The sequence below is a fragment of the Balaenoptera physalus genome, assembly GCF_965194825.1.
Source record: "Balaenoptera physalus genome assembly, chromosome: 11".
In the NCBI taxonomy this organism is placed as follows: Eukaryota; Metazoa; Chordata; class Mammalia; order Artiodactyla; family Balaenopteridae; genus Balaenoptera; species Balaenoptera physalus.
The window spans coordinates 91,217,480-91,225,744 of record NC_138896.1 but is presented as its reverse complement, the minus strand read 5'-3'; the positions used below and the strand labels follow the sequence as shown (position 1 = coordinate 91,225,744).

Here is an 8,265-nt window from a genome sequence, read left to right as displayed (position 1 = left end):
AACCCTCCTACACTGTTGGTGGGAAAGTAAACTGGTACAGCCACTATGGAGAACAGTATGGAGGTTCCTTAAAAACTAAAAATAGAGCTACCATATGATCCAGCATTCCCACTCCTGGGCATATATCCGAAGAAAACCATAATTCAAAAAGATACATGCAGGGCTTCCGTGGTGGCGCAGTGGTTGAGAATCTGCCTGCCAATGCAGGGAACACGGGTTCGAGCCCTGGTCTGGGAAGATCCCACATGCCGCGGAGCAACTAAGCCCGTGAGCCACAACTGCTGAGCCTGCGCGTCTGGAGCCTGTGCTCCGCAACAAGAGAGGCCGCGATAGTGAGAGGCCCGCGCACCGCGATGAAGAGTGGCCCCCGCTTGCCGCAACTAGAGGAAGCCCTCGCACAGAAACGAAGACCCAACGCAGCCAAAAATAAATAAATAAATAAATAATAATAATAAAAAAAAAAAAAAAAAAAAAAGATACATGCACCCCAATGTTCATCCAATGTTCATGGCAGCACTACTGACAACAGCCAAGACACACAAGCAATCTAAATGTCCACTGACAGATGAACAGATAAAGAAGGTGTGGTACATATATACAATGGAGTAATAATTAGCCATTAAAAAGAAAGAACTAATGCCATTTGCAGGAACATGGATGGACCTAGACATTATCATACTAAGTGAAGTTAAGTCAGACAGAGAAAGACAAGTATCATATGATATCACTTATATGTGGAATCTACAAAAATGATACAAATGAACCTATCTACAAAACAGAAACAGACTCACAGACTTAGAAAACAAACTTATGGTTCCTGGGGTGGGGGGAGGAAGTGGGGGAGGGATAAGTTGGGATGTTGGGATTGGCATATGCTCACTACTGTATATAAAGTAGATGGTCAACTGAGACCTGCTGTATAGCACAGGGAACTATACGCAATACTCTGTGGTGGCCTGTATGAGAGGAAAGTCTGAAAAGGAGTGGGTATGAGAATGTGCGTGGCTGGGTCACTTTGTTGTGCACCTGACACTAACATAACATTGTGAATCAACTCTACTCCAACATAAAATACAAAATTTTAATAATGTATACGTAACAGAAGAAGGAAGAAATAACTACAGAGATTAACGGAAAAAATATTACAAACAACTCTGTGTCAATAAGATTGAAAGAAGACAAAATAAATACTTTGGCATAAGATAAAAACAGAAAAATAGAGTAGAAATTGCAACGGTAATTAAAGACCTACCCACTTACATAATATGCCCTTGGTCCAGATACTTTTTTTTTTTAAATTTTTATTGGAGTATAGTTGATTTACAATGTTGTATTAGTTTCAGGTGTACAGCAAAGTGAATCAGTTTTACATATACATATATCCCCTCTTTTTTGGATTTCCTTCCCATTTAGGTCACCACAGAGTACTGAGTAGAGTTCCCTGTGCTATACAGTAGGTCCATATTAGTTATCTATTTTATATATAGTAGTGTGCATATGTCAATTCCAGTCTCCCAATTTATCCGCCTCCCCATCCCCTGGTAACCATAAGTTTGTTTTCTACATCTGTGACTCTACTTCTGTTTTGTAAATAAGTTCATTTGTACCCTTTTTTTAGATTCCACATATAAGCAGTACTATATGATATTTGTCTTTCTGTGTCTGACTTAAGACAAGGTTTCTCATAATCACCTGAGGCCCAACATAATCTGACGGCCATTAGCCCTTCCATGTCGTCTTACAACCTGCTTCCTCTCACTCTGTTTTTCAGCCGTAGTGGCTTCATTTCAGTCCTCATAAGTGCCAGGCTCGCTGCCACTTTAGGACCTTCAGCTGCTGTTTCTTTACCTGAACCCTGTCCTCTATCCCTACACTCTTGATTCTAACTTATCCTTCGCATCTCAACTTGAACATCTCTTCTTCAAGAAAGCCTTCCTGGATGCCCCAGGCCAGATCATCTTTGTTTTAGAAAGTCTCATGTCATCATATACCTTTACTTCATGTCACTCTTTGAATTTTGTCATAATGCATTTATTTGTGAAATTAATTAATGTCTCATCTCCCCAACCCCAAGGGTAAACTACATGAAAGTTGGCACCATTTTTAGATTTGCTGATCATTATATCTCAGTGCCTAGCAAGGTGTTCAGTCCATGGTAGGGACTCAATCCTTTTTTGTTAAGTGAATGAATAAACAAACTGCTCCAAACAATCAAGAAAACAAAGCTAACTCTTTCCATTCTCTTTCTCAAGAACCTGAAGATATCCACATACTTTTAATTAAGATTTAACATGGACATTTTATTTTAGAGAAAAATGCACTTCAGGACTAATTACAGTTTCACAGGACAATGATGAAATCTTTAGCCACAGATTCTTCTCCTCTGTATCCCTTCCTAGACTTAATCCAGGTTCAGTGTAGCAGATGAAAATATTGTATTTGTAAGTGGTCTCCTGTATCCACGCTCTTTCCAATGTGACTTGCAGTTCATCAAGAGATTTAGACTATTTTCCCAACCCTTGAATCTGGGCTGGTCTTGTTACTTACTTTGCTAATAGAATGCAGTGGAAATGACATTGAGCCGATTATGAACCAGTGCCTCAAGAAGGCTTGCATGCTTCTGTTCTTGGACTGCTGCCATACTACAAGACCAAGCCCAGGCTAGCCTGCTGGAGGGTGAGAGGCTATGTGGAGCAATGTCGAGTTATCAGAGCAAAGGCAGTTCCAGATTAGCCCCCTGCCAACCTCCAGGCAGAGATCAGCCGAGATGGGCTCAGATCAGCAGAACTGCTCAGCCAACCTATAGATTCCTGAGCAAAATAAATGCATATTGTTTTTTTGTTTTTTTTTTTTTTAGCTTGGTTTTTCCTCTTTTTTTTTTTTTTTAACATCTTTATTGAAGTATAATTGCCTTACAATGGTGTGTTAGCTTCTGCTTTATAACAAAGTGAATCAGTTATACATATACAATATGTTCCCATTTCTCTTCCCTCTTGCATCTCCCTCCCTCCCACCCTCCCCATCCCATCCCTCTAGGTGGTCACAAAGCACCGAGCTGATCTCCCTGTGCTATGCGGCTGCTTCCCACTAGTTATCTATTTTACATTTGGTAGTGTATATATGTCCATGGCACTCTCTTACCCTGTCACATCTCACCCCACCCCCTCCCCATATCCTCAAGTCCATTCTCTAGTAGGTCTGTGTCTTTATTCCCGTCTTGCCACTAGGTTCTTCATGGCCTTTTTTTTTTTCCCTTAGATTCCGTATATATGTGTTAGCATACTGTATTTGTTTTTCTCTTTCTGACTTACTTCACTCTGTATGACAGACTCTAACTCCATCCACCTCATTACAAATACCTCCATTTCATTTCTTTTTATGGCTGAGTAATATTCCATTGTATATATGTGCCACATCTTCTTTATCCATTCATCTGTCGATGGACATTTAGATTGCTTCCATGTCCTGGCTATTGTAAATAGAGCTGCAATGAACATTTTGGTACATAACTCTTTTTGACCTATGGTTTTCTCAGGGTATATGCCCAGTAGTGGGATTGCTGGGTCGTATGGTAGTTCTATTTGTAGTTTTTTAAGGAACCTCCATACTGTTCTCCATAGTGGCTGTATCAATTTACATTCCCACCAACAGTGCGAGAGTGTTCCCTTTCCTCCACACCCTCTCCAGCATTTATTGTTTCTAGATTTTTTGATGATGGCCATTCTGACCGGTGTGAGATGATATCTCATTGCAGTTTTGATTTGCATTTCTCTAATGATTAATGATGTTGAGCATTCTTTCATGTGTCTGTAGGCCATCTGTATATCTTCTTTGGAGAAATGTCTATTTAGGTCTTCTGCCCATTTTTGGATTGGGTTGTTCGTTTTTTTGTTATTGAGCTGCATGAGCTGCTTGTAAATCTTGGAGATTAATCCTTTGTCAGTTGCTTCATTTGCAAATATTTTCTCCCATTCTGATGGTTGTCTTTTGGTCTTGTTTATGGTTTCCTTTGCTGTGCAAAAGCTTTTAAGTTTCATTAGGTCCCATTTGTTTATTTGTGTTCTTATTTCCATTTCTCTGGGAGCTGGGTCAAAAAGAATCTTGCTGTGATGTATGTCATAGAGTGTTCTGCCTATGTTTTCCTCTAAGAGTTTGATAGTGTCTGCCCTTACACTTAGGTCTTTAATCCATTTTGAGTTTATTTTTGTGCATGGTGTCAGGGAGTGTTCTAAGTTCATACTTTTACATGTACCTGTCCAATTTTCCCAGCACCACTTATTGAAGAGGCTGTCTTTTCTCCACTGTATATGCTTGCCTCCTTTATCAAAAATAAGGTGCCCATATGTGTGTGGGTTTATCTCTGGGCTTTCTATCCTGTTCCATTGAGCTATATTTCTGTTTTTGTGCCAGTACCAAACTGTCTTGATTACTGAAGCTTTGTAATATAGTCTGAAGTCAGGGAGCCTGATTCCCCCAGCTCCATTTTTCGTTCTCAAGATTGCTTTGGCTATTCGGGGTCGTTTGTGTTTCCATACAAATTGTGAAATTTTTTGTTCTAGTTCTGTGAAAAATGCCAGTGGTAGGTTGATAGGGATTGCATTGAATCTGTAGATTGCTTTGGGTAGTAGAGTCATTTTCACAATGTTGATTCTTCCAATCCAGGAACATGGTATATCTCTCCATCTATTTGTATCATCTTTAATTTCTTTCATCAGTGTCTTATAATTTTCTGCATACAGGTCTTTTGTCTCCTTAGGTAGGTTTATTCCTAGATATTTTATTCTTTTTGTTGCAATGGTAAATGGGAGTGTTTTCTTAATTTCACTTTCAGATTTTTTGTCATTAGTGTATAGAAATGCAAGAGATTTCTGTGCATTAATTTTGTATCCTGCTACTTTACCAAAGGTCCAGATACTTTTACAGGTGAGTTCTTCCAACCTTCCCAAAGAACAGACAACTTTTACCCTAATGTACTTGTTCCAGGAGGGAAAAAGAGGGAGAGAAAAAAACTGCCCAACTTATTTTATAAGAATATCCTTGGTTCTAAAATATGAACATAAAACAAGAAAAAAACATACAAGCCTATTTCTCTCAAGGATATTTATATGAGAATACTAAGTAAAATAGAGTTGAATAAATAAAAATTTATTATAAATGTATCTTACTCAAATAGACCTTTGTTCTGGAATACAGGGATGGTCTGACTTCAGAATATTAATTAAAGGGAAAAATTACAAGGTTAATAACAGAAAAATCTGGTAAGTTTCAACAACTGTTAGTGAATATAAATATACACCGATCACGACCTATCTATATGTCATCAATATTCATTTATCTTCTCACTTAATTTATTGATCAATTGATCAATCACTGGATCAACAAAGAAGTATCTTCAACTTGTAAATTAGCTTAGTAACAAAAACTGTAAGATCATGTGTAACGGACAAATCTTAGATGTGTTTATTTTAAGAAGAGGAACAGGTCATTGATGTTTTCTATCATCACTAATGTTCAAAATAGTGCTGGAAATTCTATTTATTTCAGTAAGAAAAAAGAAAAGAAATAATAACTATAAGAATTGAAACAGAAGTATAAGTTCCCTAGGAATTATTTATTTTAAAATGTACAGTTTGTTGCAATTCATAAAACTCTATGAAAAGTACTAAATTAATGGGAAGATATATTATGCAAACATTAATTCTCCTCAAATAGATCTTTAGAGTTAATGCAATTTAAACCCAGCTCCCAAACAAGGTTTTTATTTGGGGACAGGGGAGAATTTGACAATCTTCTTCTAAAATTTACACAAAATAGAAGAGAGTCATATCAATTGTTTAAAAGAAGAACCAGATGGTGACCTTACTCTGCCAAATATCAACACTTATTATGAAGCTACAATCATCAAGCCAGTGGTGTATGTCATAGAGATGCATAAATAAACTACTGTATGAGAATAGTGAATCCAGAAGCAAAACTCACAAAGAAGCAAACCCCACATATACAGATACAGCTGGTGCTATAAATGAATGAAGAAAGGATGAATTATCCAAAATAATGGTTCTGGGACAGTTGTCTTTTGACATAGAACAACATGAAGTTGGGTCCTTATCTCATAAATATCAATTCCAGATGGTTTTAAGAACTTAAACATCCTTAGAACAACCCAACAGAAATCTACACAACATACAACAGAAAAAAATAAAATAAAACACATCAACATATTTTGGATATGAACCCCCTGTCAGTTGTATCATTTGCAAATATTTTCTTCCATTCTGTAGATTGTGTTTTTGATTTCTCACTGGTTTCTTTTCCTTTTAAGTTTAATTAGGTCCCATTTGTTTATTTTTGCTTTTGTTTCCTTTGCCTTAGGAGACAGATCCAAAAAAAAAAAAAATTGCTATGATTTATGTCAAAGAGTGTTCTGCCTATGTTCTCTTCTGGGAGTTTTATAATTTCCAGTCTTACATTTAGGTCTGTAATTCATTTTGAGTTTATTTTTGTATATGGTGTGAGAAAATTTTCTAATTTCATTTTTTTTATATATAGCTGTCCAGTTTTCCCAGCACCACTTATTATAGAGACTGTCTTTTCTCTACTGTATATTCTTGCCTCCTTTGTCATAGATTAACTGACCATAAGTGAGTGGGTTTATTTCTGGGCTCTCTATTCTGTTCCATTGATCTGTTTGTCTGTTTTTGTGCCAGTACCACATTGTTTTGATTACTGTAGCTTTGTAGCATAGTCTGAAGCCAGGTAGCATATCTCTAGCTCTGTTCTTTTATCTAAAGATTGTTTTGACTATTGAGGATCTTTTGTGTTTCCATGCAAATTTCAAAATTATTTCTTCTACTTCTGTGAAATATGCCATCGGTATTTTGTTCGGGAAGGCAATGAATCTCTAGATTGCTTTGGGTATTATGGTCGTTTTAAAAATATTAATTCTTCCAGTCCTTGAACACAATATATCTTTCCATCTGTTTGTGCAGCCTTCAGTTTCTTTCATCAATCTCTTATAGTTTTCTGAGTACAGGTATTTTACCTCATTAGGTAAGTTTGTCCCTAGGTTTTTTTGGGTTTTTTTTTTTTGATGTGATTTTAAATGGGACTGTTTCCTTAATCTCTCCTTCTGATAGTTCATTGCTAGTGTATAGAAATGCAACAGACTTCTGTATATTAATTTTGTATCCTGCAATTTTACCGAATTCATCAGTAAGTTCTAGCAGTTTTTTGGTGGTGTCTTTAGGATTTTCTATGTGGAGTATCATGTCATCTTCAAACTATGACAGTTTTACTTCTTCCTTTCCAATTTGTTTTCCTCTTATTTCTTTTTCTTGTCTGATTGCTGTGTCTAGAACTTACAATACTATATTAAATAAAAGTGGCAAGAGTGGGCATCCCCTAAGCATTTCTTTGGGAAATACTTTCAGCTTTTTACAATTGAGTATGACATTAGTTGTGGGTTTATCACATATGGGCTTTATTATGTTGAGGTATGTTCCCTCTATGCCTGTTTTCTGGAGTTGTTTTTTTTTTTTCATAAATGCATATTGAATCTAATTTAAAAATGGGCAGAAGACCTGAATAGTCATTTTTTTTTTTTTTTAGAGAAGACATATAGATGGCCAACAGGCACATAAAACGATGTTCCACATCACTAATCATCAGAGAAATGCAAATCAAAACCACAATGAGATACCATCTCACACCTGTCAGATGGCCATCGTCAAAAAGAGCACAAATAAAAAATGTTGGCAAGGATGTAGAGAAAACAGAACACTTGTACACTGTTGGTGGGAATGTAAATTGGTACAACCACTGAGGAAAACAGTATGGAGGTTCCTCAAAAAACTAAAAATAGAACTATCATATGATGTAGCAATTATACTCCCAGGGATATATTCGAAGAAAACAAAAACACTAATTTGAAAAGATTCATGCATCCCATTGTTCATGGCAGCATTATTTACAATAGCCAGGATGCAACCTAAATGTCCAACAACAGATAAATGGATAAAGAAGATGTGGTATATATATATACAATGGAATGCTACTCAGTCATAAAAAAAGAATGAAATTTTGTCATTTGCAACAAGATGGATGGACCTGGAGAGTATTATGTTTATAAGTCAGATAGACAAAGACAAATATAGTATGTTATAATTTATATGTGGCATCTGAAAAATAAAACTAGTGATTGTAACAAAAAATAAGCAGATTCACAGATATAGAGAACTAGCAATTACCAGTGGGGAGAGGAAAGAG

The 8,265-nt window shown here is 36.4% G+C and overlaps 1 long non-coding RNA gene across 1 annotated transcript; it reads left to right on the top strand.

The window, feature by feature from the left end:
* Positions 1-504: 504 nt before the first annotated feature.
* On the top strand, positions 505-5,961 carry LOC309637574. Its single transcript, XR_014250671.1, has 2 exons — positions 505-1,274; positions 4,906-5,961. It is a non-coding gene; the product is annotated as an uncharacterized lncRNA (long non-coding RNA).
* Positions 5,962-8,265: the final 2,304 nt, after the last annotated feature.